The sequence below is a fragment of the Microtus pennsylvanicus genome, chromosome 5 (assembly GCF_037038515.1).
Source record: "Microtus pennsylvanicus isolate mMicPen1 chromosome 5, mMicPen1.hap1, whole genome shotgun sequence".
Classification (NCBI taxonomy): domain Eukaryota; kingdom Metazoa; phylum Chordata; class Mammalia; order Rodentia; family Cricetidae; genus Microtus; species Microtus pennsylvanicus.
This window is the reverse complement of record NC_134583.1, coordinates 63,864,355-63,879,937: the sequence shown is the minus strand read 5'-3', so window position 1 is coordinate 63,879,937 and position 15,583 is coordinate 63,864,355.

Genomic DNA, 15,583 nt, shown 5'->3' with positions numbered 1-15,583 from the left:
TAGACATGTTCACTATCTCATATACATTTTGTTTATATCTGATTTATTCTTTCCATGCATGTGTGTGTGTGTGTACATGCGTGCATGTGCATGTGTGTTGGAAGCCTAATAATGATGTCGAGAATCATCTTAATTTTCCGCCTTATTCATTAAGGCAAGGCCACTCAATCAAACCCAGAGCTCATCAATATGAATGGTCTCACCAGCCAGCTTGCTCTGAGGATTTTCTGTCTCTGCCTTCCCAGGTTGGAGTTACATGTGGACTACCGCATTTATCTGGATTTTCATGAATTGTGGGGATTTGAACTTAGATCCTCATGTCTGTGCGGCAAGTGCCTTAACCACTAAGCCATCTCCCTTGTCTGTGGATATATATTTAAAATATAGGACTTAATGAGTAGGATATTAGATTTTAGAAATAAAGTGATAAGTTGCCAAAACTTTGTCAAGGTTGTTTATTACTTTTAATTAACTTTTAAATTACTTTATACTCTTTAGTCAATCCGGAATCAACATTGACTTACAGCATGAGATGAGGATTTAATTTTGTTTTATTTATTTCCACAAATATTAATCAATCACCTCAGGGTCATTTATTGAGTATTTCTTCTTTCTTCATAGACTTGTATTGTCACTTTTATTATCAAATAAAGTCAGGTACCCGAAAGATTGTCTTAAAGCTTTCTGTCCTATTACGTCGACTATGTTATGATTATTGTGACATAAATCACATTAATCTATATTGTAACATTTATGTTCTGTGCTATTTTAATCTTTGTAACATTAGAACCCATTTTAACATCTGTATTCAGTGCACTCCTAATCGTTTTCAGTTTCATTTGCTCTTGGCTCTGGCACCCATTTGTTCTTCTAGTGGAATTTGAAAGTCGCTTTGTCAGTCTCTTCCCCTTTCTCACCGAAGCAAAGACAAACACAACAAAATTAAAGTATTTGTATGGCGAATGTTTATTAGAATCCTACCCAGCCCATATATTTGTTTAGAAAGAATGGCATTATTAGATGCTCGCCTTCCCACCATGCTGTGATGTGATTCTATTTCAGAGCCTTTATCATCACTCGCTGGCCTTTATCATCCTTTCATGTCCTTTCTGCACACCGTGCTCGCATTTGTAGCTAGACAGGGCGCTTTGATCATCTTAGAAGTATGGAAACAGAGTGTTACTGAACTTCACACTGGTAGAGGTGTAAGGAGGGGTGGCTGGAATTGAATCCACACCCATCCAGTTGTGCAACTTGCCCTCTGAATCATGATGCTACTTAATTTAAGATTAGATCATGCCTTGAATAAATTCAAGTCATTATTTTTTAGAAAAAAAATGAACTTCATTAAGATTTCTGGCTTGCCAGCCGAGCACTGCACTTTGCTTGGATTGTATGCTCAAGACATTTAATTTCCTCCCTTCTCCTGTAAGTGGAGAACATGGTGGCTGCCCTCTCCTTCCCACAGCCCTGCCCACTCTCCCCCATCAGAACACTGTCATTCTGGCTCTCCTTCACACGCTCCCATTCACTGTGTGCTGGTGGAGTAGGAAGATGATCGCTCCTGGGCAGACACTGCTCTGATCAGGTGCAGCGGCTCCAATTATTCATCTGGAGGGTCGCCTGCTCAGCTGAGTTCAGAAGTTACTCGAGTCAGCTCTGTGGCCCATCTCACAGCATTGTGTGGATCCCAGGCTACACAGAACAGTCAGAAATGACCAGACCACAGGATTACCTGATTTAAAAAAAAACACTCAAAGTTCTCATTCTAATGCTCCCTGCGTGTGTGTGTGTGTGTGTGTGTCTGTGTGTCTGTGTGTACCATGACACACATGAGGAGGATCAGAGGATAACTTCATGGAGTTGATTCTCTTCTCCTCCTGTCTTTACATGGGTTCTGAGGATCAAACTTAGGTCACCAGACTTGCACAGCACACTTCTTTTCCTTGAGCTATCTCACTAGCTCTCTGGCCTTTTCTTTTAGAGATAGGATCTCACGTAGCCCAAGCTGGCCTTGGACTTGCTGTATAAATTACCTTATCTCCCAACCTTTATGCCTCTACTTCCCAAGTGCAGGGATTACATTGTGTGCTACCGTACCTGATATACATGGTTGAGGATGGGACCCTGGACTTCAGAGCTACCAGGAGGGCACTCTACCAACTTAACTGCATCTCCAGCTGCCCTGTTTTTCACTGTTGGCTAGACTACATTTTTCACTTGGCCAATGCAGTAGTTCTAGTCTCTGGTGTTCTGCATAGGCCCAATGTGTTGAAAGTTGCTCACCAGGTAGTAGAGTCTTTACAAGGTATGATCTAGGGGGAGAAAATTTAATCATTGGGGTTACCCTTGAAAGGGATATAAGGGACAATCAAATACTGCCCCCCTTCTGACCAACACAAGGTGAGCTGTCACATGCTCTTACTGTGATGCTCTTGCTTTGTCACAGGCCCCAAAGTGATGGAACTACTGACCTTGGACTAAAAAGCATAAAGCCATGAACCAAGTGAGCCTTTCTTCATTTTGACCTGTTTAGCTCTTACATGTGTTGTTACAACAGAAAACTGATCAATCCAGTCAATAAGGTACTGCAGAGTCTGCCCACAGCTCATCTTTTTACCCTATCCCGGACCGTTTCTGTACTGTATCCAGACCTGGGTTGACCTAGGTTTCTTCCTTTGTCGTAAGTATCAAACCCTTTCTACAACTCTCAATTTCTTCTCAAGGCTTTTGCCCTGGAAGCATTCTTTTCTGGGATCATGTGACACACGGCTTGAACCATGTCCTTCAAAGGCTGTTTCTTTAGGGAGTCCTAGCCAACCACCAGATTGAAAGAAGTTCCTTCATTACCATGGATGTTGTCACTAGTTTAAGTGTTAGGACGACCATGATCTGTGATGTTTACTGCTATAGGCATGTGTTTGTGTCCCCAAAGTTTGTATGTATGAGTTCTAATCCCCAGTGTGATCAGGTGGCTGGAGGTGAGGCCTCTGGGAGGAGGTAATTATGTTTAGAAGGAATCTTAGCATTTAGGTCAATGGCTTTGGAATAAGTTGGAAAAGAAGAGAAATAAGCATCTCCTTTATGGTTTTCAGTCATGTAAAGGTGTGGTGGGAAGGTGGGTGTCTACAAGCTAGGTGGAAGGCTCTCCCCGGGGAATCAGAGCAGTTGATAAGTTGGTCTTCAGCCTCCAGAACTGGGAGGAAATAAATTTCTCTTGTTTAAGCCACTCATCTTATAGCATTTACTTACAGAGTCTAGAGTACATGAAGACATTCATTTACTTATTTTAATACTAATCTTTCTTTAAATGATGTGTATGTTTGTGCATATATGCACATATGGGTACAAGTGCCTATGGAGGCCAGAGGGGTCAGATCCCCTCAAGCTGGAGTTACAGGCAGTTGTGAACTGCTTGATGTGGGTGCTGGGAACTAAACTGGGGTCCTCTGCATGCTCTTAACTGCTGAGCCACCTGTCAGTCCCCACAAAAGCATCCATATACTTCCTTGTCAGTCACACTGAAATATAGATGAGAAACCCTCATGCTTTTTAGAGCCTGACTCTGTGAGTGGTACATCAGAGGCACCCTGTAAACTCATGTTTAGCCCATCAGTGAAAACTCTGCCCCAACTACCATCATGATGAGTCAGCACCATTGTGATCAGTCCATAAAAGCCCTGTTGGGAAATCAGGGAGGTGAAGGACAAGGCTTCCTGGCAAGAAGCCTATTCAGTTTAGAGTCAATCATACAAGCCAAGCAGAGCATTATTAGTTTAATTAAGGTGTGTGTGTGTGTGTGTGTGTGTGTGTGTGTGTGTGTGTGTGTGTACATGAATTGGCCGTTTGCTACAGGAACTAATCTACACCAACTATTCCTAAAGTCAGTCATGGATTATCATTTCTCGTGGTTCTAGGAGCTGACTGGGATCAACTCTCGTTCTTGCTCTGAGTTCTATCCCCCATTTTAGATGGCGTCAGGGGCAAGTCATCTCAAAAGTTTCTCCACTCGTATGACTTGTGGCTGATGCTGGCTCTGAGTTGGGATTCACCAGCCCATGCCATCACACAGCCTGCTAGCTGCTGAGCCAAGACTCCTTACTCCAAGGGCATGGAGCCAGGTGTAAGGTCTATGGATTTTCTTCATCTGACCTTGAACTCACAAGACGTTTCTTCTGTTACAGTAAGTTACAACTCAACCCATGTTAGGGATAAAGGAAGCTAAGCTTTTACACTTTGTTTTTGGAGACAAGATCTTGTGTAGTCCATTCTGCCTTGAATTCACTCTGTATTTAAGGATGACCTTGAACTACTGATTCTCCTGCTTCCACTTCCTTAGTCCTGAGAGTATAAGTGTGTAGTACCATGCCTGGTTTTATCCAATGTTTGTAATGGTCTGTCCTGTCTCTTTAAGAGACAAGCCATGCCCACTCCCTCCCCCATCTGAGGCAGGCTGAATCCCCTCTTTTCCTTCTCCCTCTTGGAGAGGCAGCTTCCATCTCTCCTTTCTCTCCCCCCCCCTCTCTCTCTTTCTCTCTCTCTCTGCCTCTCTGCTCTTCTCCCATTCTCCCTTCCCTTCCATAACCCCCTGAATAAATATCCAACCTCACTCTGCATGGCATGCCTATCCATCTGTCTCTCATCTGTTGCTGCCACTTGGCTCACTGTCCAGGACCAACTGCCTTCAAAGACCTGCGGCATGGTCTCGTGCACAGTCCCTGCTCTTGGGACCCTCTGCTCCCTGCCTGCCACCACCGGGGATCCTGCAGCATTTTTAATAATCCATTACAATGTTGGGAACTGAACCCAGACTTTCACGTATGTGGGAAAACATTGTATTAACTAAGCCATATCAAGTCCAAGGCTCTACTCTTACTGAGAGTGGCTCAGAACATGTATGCTAGCTCATCCGTGTGTTCTGTCTCCTGATAAGCATTGCAGTGTGTGATTAAATGGGCCCAAATTGAGCTAGATTCACTACTGGCTCTTCCATTTATTAGCCTTATGTTACAATTTAAGTAACAAATGCTTCCTAAAAGGGCCATGTATTGAAAGATTGATGCCCAGTTGATGATGCTGGTTTGGAAGGTTCTGAAAACTTTAGGAAATAATGCCTATTTTGGGGAAGTTGGTCACTGGGAACTTGTTCTTCTTGAAGCCAGGATCTTGTCTAGCCTCTCTCTCTCTCTCTTCCTCCCTCCCTCCCTCTTCCCCCACTTTATGTGCACCACTATGATGCTGCTCTTCCTAAACGCCTGGAGCCAAGCCACCCGGACTGAACTGTCTAAAGCTGGGAGCCAAGATATGTCTTCATTCCCTTCAACTGCTCGAGTGAGATTATATCTGTCACAGCTATACCGGGCATTTAGCAGTCATTGTGACTCTCAATGAGTTCAGACCTCACAACCTTTCCTTCTATGCCAGAGAGTCGGGAGTATGCAATGGCCAGCGATGAGCGCTGGGAGCCCAACTCCTTCCTCGGGCTCCCTCCTGACACAGTCTCTCAACCATGACAGAGAGACATGTTCAGCTAAAAGGAAGGAGTGCCCACCGAGAGCACCTTGTTCTCACTTGAGCCACCTGTGGCACTTGCCTTCCAAGCTCCGCAGAGTGCAGGAAGCTTTCCACAGAGCCCCTCTGAAGGCTGGCTTCCAGGCTGCTAGGGTGGGTGGGCATGGCAACAGCCTCATTGCAGCCGGCGCGTGGCCAGAGACTCAGATCTGCCGGTGTGGGCGCAAACACTCTCTCCCCAGAAAAGCTGCTCGAAGGCATAGACGAGGGGAAGGGAAGATTAAAAATAAAGAGTGGTCATGTTCGGCTTGAGATTAAAGGAGAGTCATGGACTCAAAGGCCCCCCAATTCTCCTACTCTGGAGCGGGAAGGTGCCTAGATAGGATGGACAGGAGGAGGGTACCCTGCTGCTTCCTTTCCCCAGAACTCTAACTCCTGTGAACATTTCATGCCTATTTTGTTTGTACTCACAGGGAGCTTGGTTTTGAGAGTTTGCCTTGGATACCGGATCTCCAGCAGCCCCCAGAACTCCCTGTTATCTATGTCCGGACTGCTTTCATCATCAACATCAAAGCTTTCTTGGCTTCAGCAGACACTCAGGTGGGATCTGCATCCTCCTTGCTTTGTGCATCCCTTGTTCTCACAATGCAGATAAAACTCACAGTGCAGGATGGACCAGCTATCCCCTCATTTCCTCTAGGAAACCCTCCAAGGGAGATTTCACCACTCCATGGAGAAGGTAATGGGGGAGAGGGGGAGCAGGAGCTGACTGGCTTTACCCAAAATGCCAAGGCTTGCAAACACGGAGCTGCTTTGTGGATGCCCAGGGTCAACTAGGTATTTGTTCATTTGCAAAATAACAGAAAATGTTCTTCAAATTGGTTTAATTCAATGGATGGGGGACCGATTAATTTGTTCAAGGAGCTGAAAATGTTGATGTGCTTGGGTCTAGGTCTCTAGCTCCATCTCTCAGATCTGTTTTCCTCAGTTTTGCAACCTTTTCAGGCTCGTTCCACCCTGTGCTGGCAGGATGGCCTCAGTATCTCCCAGTCAGAAAGAAAGAAGTCTTCTTTTTCCAATACCTTAAATTTTTTATTTTAAAATACACACGTGTTTAATGTGTATATCCTGCTTGCATTTGTGTATGTCTATGTGCATATGTGTGTGCCCATGCAGACACATGTGGAAGGCAGATGTTGACACTGGGTATCTTCCATTTTCTATTTTGAGGCAGGGTCTCTCATGGAACCTTGAGCTTGCTGTTGTATTTCAGTTAGATTGACTGGCCAGCTAGCTGCCAGACCTACCTATCTCTGTGGTTCCCCACAGCCTGAAGTGCTGTTTACAGATAGACACAGTCCATCTTTTGACCTGAGCGCTGGTAATCTGAAATCAGGTCCTTGTGCTTGTTTGGCAAACACTTTACCCATTGAGCCGTCTCTCCAGTCGCTCCAATATATTTTCAAATGGATGCTTCATTGCCCTAGACATGATGACTTGAGAAAGGACTGATTATCTCGCAACAGTCACTGGCCAGAAGAAGGTGGCTTAGGGTAAGAACTTCATTCTTGAAGCCGTCAGTAAGTTAGTCCCATCCTAACCATGGTGACTAGAGTGGGGAATGGATGGATACACAAACAAATATTAATGTGCTCCTCCCAGAAGGGAAACGCCCACCACACTGAAAATTGAACATTAGACTTTAATATCAAGGCAAGTGCTGAGCTCCAGGGAGGACAAAAATCAAGCTGCAAACCTTTAGCCAAGGATGGGAGAGGTACAACATGCTCTCATCTCAAGCTGTTTGGAGACTAGAGGTGGGGGTGCCAGCGAGACATCCCCAGGGAGATTACCCCACTGGCACTTCTTGGTCCTGTAATTTGTTTGTAGACTTCCTGGAAGTTGTCTTGGGGCTGGAGTAGCTGTTAGTCTCCGCTCACAGTTCTTCCCCGCTTCCTTAGCTGAACTTATTCTGAAAGTCTAGCAGACATAAGTGTCAAACATAAAACTTTCTCTAGTTCTGGGGGTTGACTCTAGATCCTCATGCATGGTAAGAAAGTGTTTATCACGGAGCTACACCTCCAGCTTTCCCTTGACTTCTTATTTTGAGGCTGAGCTCACGAAGTTGCTTAGGCTGACCTTGAACTCTAGGCTGGCCTTGAGCATGCAGGATCCTCCTGCCTCAGTCTCTCTATAGCAGGAATGAGAGTCCCATGCTACCAAGTCCGCTGCCCTAGAACATGCTCACAGCCGGGCAGTGGTGGCACACGCCTTTAATCCCAACACTTGGGAGGCAGAGGCAGTGAACTGCACTGTGAGTTCAAGGCCAGCCTGGTCTACAAGAGCTAGTTCCAGGACAGGAACCAAAAGCTACGGAGAAACCCTGTCTCGAAAAATCAAAAAAAAAAAAAGAACATGCTTACAGGAGCCATAAACACATAAGCTTTAGGGTCTCACAGAGCTGCTTTCACACGTACTGCCAGCTGGGTGGCTTTATTGTCCCCTGGCAGCACTTATAGACTCATTTTTCAGATCCGTAAAGTGGATTTCATAATGGCATCCACCTCTACCCTCTCCCTTGGCCGTCTTACCTCCTGCTCATGGGCATTGTTACTGTGTGCATGACCTAGGTGACCGATGCTCTCGGTTGATTTATGAACAGAATGCAGACTTGGGAAATCTGTTTAGAATCAGACCCTGACCTCTTAGAAGCTGTGCAAACTCAGACAAATGGTTCTTCTTCTCTGGGACTCCATTTCCATGTAAAATGAGGACGATAGAAACAGTATCTGTCTTACAGATCTTAAATTAGCCTTTGTATTGTGGTGAAACAGTGACTGGTTGGAGCCATCAAGATGGATAAAGCAGGTAAAGGTGCTTGCCATCAACCCTAAAGACCTGAGTTTTATCTCTGGGATCCACAACGTGAAAAGAGAAAACAGACTTTATAGATTCTCTTCTGACCTCCGCACCTGTGCCCTGTCACATGTGCGCCCCCCCCCACTCAATAAATAAATAAAAATGTGATCAAAATTTTAAAATAGCAAATGGCACAAGGTGTTAGTCACTGTTTCTAAGTGTCATAGAATGTGGACTCATGCCTACTTGTTAGCATCTCTAACGGGTGCGTGCGTGACAGTTTTTGTTGAGTTTTTGTAACACGGACTCTGCCACAGTACTGCTAACCTCAGCACCATCAGCAACACACGATTTTTTTTGCACATACATTCTGATGACAGCTCTGGCTCTGCCAACGCTGTGTGTGTGGAAAATTGATTAATACCTTTTACAGGCAGCTTGCATTCAAAGTCTGACTCCTCCATCTGCTGTTGTATCGCAGAGAAGTTACTTAACCTCTTTGAGTTCAGCTTCTGCAACCGCAAAATGGCAAAAGGAACAAGGCCTGTCTTGCAGGCTGGAGTGAGGATGAACCAAGCCACTATGGCAAAGCCCTAAGAATAGAGGCCAACCTGCCCCAAACACTAAATTATTCGGTTGTAAATGATAACGTCTAATGAATAGATTATGCAAATGGAATGCCCCAATTTGTTCTTAGAATTTCCTTAAAAGAACTTGCAGATGATCAATGATCTTGTCATATAAATTTCAAGGTTGTGGCCCACCTGACAGATCAGCCAACAGACACATTTCACTTGCACAGCCTAGAGCTTCAGAAATGAGAATTTATGGTCTAGATTTCAAAATCAGAATATCTCATGTTTTTTTTAAAAAAAATCTGTTTCCCAGGTTCTCTTGAGGAAGGGGAAGGTGACAGCTCCCGGCTCCACTCTCTGCAGTCACTACTTGAAGGGACCAAGCTTCGAATAGACAAGCACTCTCCAGGTTAAGAGCTTCGGCTACATCACGCCCACTTTCTCAGAAACTGCTTTATGCGTTTGTCTTACCTGCTGGGCAGATCAGCTAAAATAATAGCTCTCCAGCACTTAAAACATCCGGCTTCACTCAGCTTCCATAACAGCCCTAAAGAAGCATCTGCCGACCTACTGCAAGGGTGAGTGGACAGGGAGGGGGCCACGGGCTTCCCTAAGGTTAGGCATCTGGTATGTGTCAGAGCCAGGATTCAAACACTCTGGGGTGTCCTCTAGTAACCCCTTTGCTCCTACCAAGGTCAAGCGTTTAATAGTGGTCTGAATGAAATGGAAATGTATTCCAGCAATCAGCCTTCAGTTCTCATTCTCATGTTGGCCAAAGGGGAAGGTGATTAATTATGGGTACCTAAGATCATTTTCAGTAACAACTTCCTAAATCCCTGACTCCCTTCAGCATTCCCAGACCTCTCTAATGCATCAAGAGAGCACTACCGGGAGAAGAAGCCTTTCCTCGGAGTGAGAGTCTCTTCCTTCACCAGACCTTCCCAAACTCAGCCCCTGATTAGGGGCCGAGGGGGCAGAGTTCGTGCCGAGCAATTGATCACTTCTGTGTGCCCTTGAGAAGCTGCAGTAGGCCCCTTCCTATCTGATTATGAGATGTTGACTGAATTTGCTTTCCAGTCCTGTGAAAGCCAAATCAATTCCTGTAATGCATATCACATTGTATATGTATACATGTGTATATGTATGTGTGCATATACATGTGTGCTTATGCCAGCTCTGCCACCTAGCAGTTGCATATATACGCTCCTTCCTAATAAACATACAAGTCTCTGCACGTCCAAGGGACTCCTGTAAGCCCCACCCCCATCCCACCAGCCTCCGTACTTTCTTGACTCAGGACTCCTTCCACTTTCCAAATAGCTCATCTGGCGACATTTTTGTCAGGCTTCCTTTCCCGAAGTCTGTATCATAGAAACAAGACATCATATTTTCCTTTCCTGGTTATCAAATTATATGATAATATTTGAAGATGTTGTTTCAAAATACAGCTCAGCCCCTATTCCAAACCATGGGGAGCTGCTGATCGCCGAGCGAGTCTGAAACGAGCGTCTTTAGCCAAATGGTTAGGTTTTGAGATGGTGCCTGACGACTGCTACCAAATGCTTAACATTTGAAAATAAATTCACAAAACACAGAAGAGGAGCAGATGGTCCACGAGTTTTGTCCATCCTCTGTAGCTTTCCACCACTCTCTGCGGCATCAGACAGAAAGAGTTTGCGCCAACCTCAGGTGGGTGTATATGAGGAGGAGGCAAGCTGTCCCCAGACTTGAACTGTACAAAGCAACGGCTGTCTCTGGGTGTCCCTAGGAGGGCGACACCCACAGACATGGGATCCCATTCTAGCTACAGGGACAGACCCTAGGGAAGGAGTAGGGGCCCTGCCTTCCTCTAGCCATCTGAGTGCCCTTTCTTCCTGTTTAACTTCTTGGGAGCTGGGAGTGAGATCCCATAGCCCTCTGCTCTTCTACATGGAATCCTTGTATCCTTGTACAGAAGGGCTCTGGTTTTGTTTTTGGCTTTGTTTTGCTTTTTGTTGGTTTGGTTTTGGTTTTTCGAGACAGGGTTTCTCTGTAGTCTTGGGGCCTGTCCTGGAACTCGCTCTGTAGACCAGGCTGGCCTTGAACTCACAGAGATCCACCTGCCTCTGCCTCCCAAGTGCTGGGATTAAAGGCGTGCGCCACCACTGCCCAGTGAAAGGCTCTGTTTTGATACTCCAGTTAGATTCATTCAATAGCCATTAGGTCAGATGCCAGCCAATAGTGAACATCCTGGTGTACCAGTGTCCTGGGGATACTGTAACAAATCTTCACAAGCTAGGTGGCTTTAAAGCAGAGAAAGGTGTCCTTCCACGGTACCGGAAGCCAGGAATGTGAAATAAAGGAGCCAGCAAGTCCCTGCTCTCTGGAGACTGTAGGGGACATGCCTTCTGGCGTCTGTCACAGCCTTTGACTTGTTCCCTTCTCTCCCTGCTGCGTACTGTCAGCTTGTCCTCTTTTGTCAGGGTCCTTGCCCTTGGTTTCTCCCGTATGAGGGTATTTATGAGGACTTTGAAGATGGGTTCATCCTGAGAAGCCAGAGCAATCTCTTCAGCTCAAGATCCTCAATTGAATTACCTCTGTAAGATTCTCTTCAAAGAAGGTAACCCCCACACACCCAGTTTCAGGATTCGGGATTGATATCTGTTTATGGATTAGATAAATGTCCCCCACAGGTCCAGGTGCTTTATAAAAGGCTAGTCCTAGGATGGCACTCTCAGGAGACGGTGGGATCCTTAGGAGATAGAGCCTGGTAGGAGTTCCTTAGGCCACTGGTGACATGACTTTGAGGAGGTTTGAGGAACTTTGTTCCTGCACTTCTTCTATTTGTTTCAAGGCTCGTGGTATTGGTGGTTTTGCTCTGCGATACAATCCTACCGTTATCATCTTCAGAGGCCCAAAACATGGAGTCACCTACCCCTGGACTGGAACTTTCAAAGCCATAGACTACACAAACCTTTTCCCATGTTGGTTAATTAGCTCAGCTATGTAGTAAGATGTTTCCCAGATGTCCAGACCCAAATGATCACACAAAAACTATATTAATTATAACACGGCTTGGCCAATAGCTTAGGCATATTCCTAGTTTGCTCTTATATCTTAAATTAACCCATCTCTATTAATCTGTGTATCGCTCCAAGGCTGTGACCTATTGGTAAGTTTCTGGCATGTCTTTTTCCTTCAGCAGCTAAATGGCATCTTTTTTACCCCTCCTACTATCTTTCTCTATCTCTTCCAGCCTGGCTATATTCTGCTCTGCCAGAGCTTTATTCATTAACCAATAAAAGCAACATATATACAGAAGGACATCCCATATAATATCCCCTTTTCTGTTTAAATAAAAATGAAAGTTTTAACTTTAACATAGTAAAATTATATATACAAAATAGTTATTAAGCAGGAATTATAGTTACAATATTTAGTCCATTTATATTTGGTAAACTAAGGAAAATGCTCTATCATCTGTCCCATCTTTGTGAGTCTAATTTTTTAATCTAATTTGTCTTTTAACATAACTCAGGAAAATGATAACTATTTGTCTTCAACTCCATCAAGGACCCCAGAAGGTTATAATATTAACCTAAGTAAACAGGAAGTGCAATCAAGCAACTTCTAAAACTCTAGAATTGACAGAGACATCTCACTGCCTGGGCAGTCACCCAAAGTTCTTCTGTAACTGTTGGGGCATTCATCTTTAGCTTATAGGTCCATGGTATCTGGTAGACTTTTCCATAAAGCAGGAAAATTGAAAGACTGTTTAGCCTATATCGGCAGTTTGTCAGTCTCTTTCTTCTGTTTCCTGCAGAATGTCTGGAAGTTTCTTCAACGAAGCAGAAACTCTGAAGGACCATTCCATCAAAGCAGTCAGTTTTTTGTGGGTCTTGTGTGTCCAATTCATAGAGCATACCATTAAGCAGTCCAAGAGCAGTTTCTTGCCCAAACTTGCCTTGTCACATTGGAGGCAAATTCCATAACATGTTTCTTCAATGCCCATTAGCCTCTCTGAAGTAACTGATGCTACCTGAAGCACATATGTCTCACTATTGAGAAAAGTCTTAAGTTCTTAAAACCTTTTAAATGCTGTGTTCTGTAAGTCTTTGAATGATTTGAAGAATATCTATCCACCTGAAATATATCTCTGTACATCTAGAAACCCTAACTATCATGACTACAAGTTCGACTATTATAAATGACTACCTATCAATCTATATTTCTTAATTATACATTACCTTTTTAATGTGCTGCACAAACACAATACCTTAAATAAGAGCAGAAATACATATACACAGTATAACAAAATCAACCTTAAATATGTATCAATAACCAAGATCCATACTAATGCAAAGTATTTATCTCTATAGCATACCTCTCTTATTTCCATTAACCATTTATAACCAACCTTTTTAAAATGAAAATAAACACTTATAAACAATCATTTTGGGAGTTTGGGTGTAGTTTTCTACAAACTGCTTCCTGCTGTTTGTTGGGCAAAGTATTTTTAGGGTTCATGGACACCTTTCAGGGTGTCTTGTTCCATCAAACTACATTAACCTGGAAGGAATCCACAGATTCTCATTTCCTGTGGATACAAAAGCAGAACCTCTTTTTCAAAGTAACATACACTTAGACTCAAATTTTGAAGTCAAATAGCAGCTCCCAGAATCAAATGTCTCTCTGTAGTCAAAAAATTCAAAGAAAACACAATAATAAATATAATCCAGACTCTTTGTGTGTTTTCTACACATAAGTTATGTGACTTATTTTTCTTTACTCCTTTAATCTATGAGAGTCTATACTCTTTTATAGTACTTTTACTATCTGTTTAAGACTTTGTTTTATTTTTTAAAACTATTTATTTCTTTTAATAATTGTCTATATTCTTTTCCCTCTCTCTTCCAAGCTTATGTACATTTTTTAAACACACTGAGTCTCGCTCAGAGACTGGACACAGCTAAGACCCCATTCTCCCATGTGCCAGGCCATGCTATCTAGTAGAAAGCTTCTAACATGGCTCAACGTCTCCCTTCTGCCTATTTTCACCTTGGGTGAGTCCTCCTGAGTGTATGCTGGACCATGTAACTTACAATGAGCCTTGTTTCAAAAACCTGAAATGCTGATGTCATTGTGACTAAGCTACAGAAAACAGAGCTCTTAACAGTATTCTTGTTGCATTTACCCCCCTGACTTGGACTCTTTGAGGAAGTGAAATGTTTGCTATGTCCTGGAAGGGTTCCCCCGAATGTTCCTATGTTGGAAATAGAATCCACAAAGTCATATGCTAATGGAGTTTGGTGATGTGACCTTTGAGAAGAGATTAGAATTAGATGAGATAGTGAGGGTGGGGTCCTGATGTTATCAGTGCCTTTAAAGCAAAAGGGACCCAAGCAAGCAGGATTGCTCTTTCTTACCATCTGATGTCCTCCACCTCATCATGGGACAGCAAGAAGATCCTCTGAGACACGAAGCAGGTACAACCGTCATGTTCCTGGGCTTCTCAACATCCACAATATGAACTAACACTGCTATTCTTCAAGAATTAACCAGTCCTAGGAAATCGATGAGGATACTGATTTTGTGAAGGCCCCACTCAGTAGCTCTCAAGCAAATGAATCCTCATGACAGCCATGGAAGCAGTTTAAGAGGGGATTCCCATCTAGATGACCTCAGATGAGGCCCCAGTCCCAGCCAATACCTTGACTGTGGCTCTGAAGAAACTGAGGCAGAGCTCCCAGCTAAGCTCTGGGCAGACTCTAGAGCCACTGGAACTGGGGTAAGTGTGTGGGTGTAAGTGGTTAGGTGCCTGTTAACAGCCACAGATTGCTATAACCCACATCTTCACTAGGAGTTCTCTATACATTCCACCTGGCCTTAGGGCTGTGATCCCAAATATAAATGAAACCCCAGGTCTTCATTCAGAATACATTTATTCTAAGTGTTTATTTCCCTCCTCATCTGTGTATGTAGAAGTCGATTGAAAGAAGACTGACTATCTTTGCATCTTTTTTCAAGTATCATTTGAATTTTACCCGGACACATGGTTTCATTTGAATTGGCTTTGGTTTTAAATAGGAATAACTCCCATGGGTTCACAAGTTTAGAGGCTTGGTCCCCAGTTAATGGAACTGTTTCGGAAAGATTAGGAGTTGTGGCTTTGTTGAAAGAGGTGTGTCACTTGGAGTGGGCATTGAAGATACAAAAACCCACATCAAGTCCAGTGCCTCTTGCTCTCGGCCTATGAATCAGGATGTGAAGCTCTCCGCTCCAGCACCATGCCTGTCTGCTTTCTGCCCTGATGATCATGGACTAACCCTCTAAAACTGTAAACAAGCCCCAATTAAATACTTGCTTTTTTAAGAGTTGCCTTGGTCATGGTGTCTCTTCACAGCAATAGAACAATAACTAAGACACGGGCCCAATTTCAGGAAAGCCAGCATTCATGGTAGAAAATTCTGCAGTTCATGGAGAGTCTTTCACTCCCTGGACAAGACTTTTAGAACTCAAACCTATTGTCTGTGGAAATGGGGATTAATTTTCCAAGCCAGCATCAATTCCCAGGGGATGATCCCCAGCCGAATCTCACACAGGCTGTGGCATTCTCCATCAAACACCACAGGGACACAAGGATCCGAGATACCTGGCTT